This window comes from Garra rufa, chromosome 3 (assembly GCF_049309525.1).
Source record: "Garra rufa chromosome 3, GarRuf1.0, whole genome shotgun sequence".
Lineage (NCBI taxonomy): Eukaryota > Metazoa > Chordata > Actinopteri > Cypriniformes > Cyprinidae > Garra > Garra rufa.
The window spans coordinates 23,178,681-23,179,197 of record NC_133363.1 but is presented as its reverse complement, the minus strand read 5'-3'; positions in this window follow the sequence as shown (position 1 = coordinate 23,179,197).

Sequence of the window (517 nt, the reverse complement as noted above, 5' to 3'; positions counted from 1 at the left end):
ATCGCCCCTTTCAATACTCAACTTGTTTTTAAAGATATTTTGAAAGAATGAAGCGTTTATAGAGCACTTTATTGTGTATTGCTGTACACCCACATGGACTGTGTTCATGTTCATGTTAATTCACAGTACATTAATTATATATGATTACTTTTTTCGCTTAATATTAATTAACATTAATAAATGCTATTTATTTATTGGTCATGTTAACTAATATAGTTAATGCTAACAAATAAAACTGAATGGCAACATTTTATATTTTGTGTGTATGTGTCTGTGTGTTGATTTTAAAGTCTAACCCTTTCAATTCTGTAAACTTTAAATCCAAACTAGCAGAGGGTTACTGTGAATGCATGTGCCAACTGGGCACCGTCTTCCTTATTGATTCTTAGTTATGTAGCGCTTAAGAGTGATGTCTTATAACAGGAGGAGTCACCAGCAAAGCAATATCCACACAAAAATTGTACAGATAGGTAACGATGACATTTAAGCAGAAGTGGTGGACGTAAAGCAAGCAATA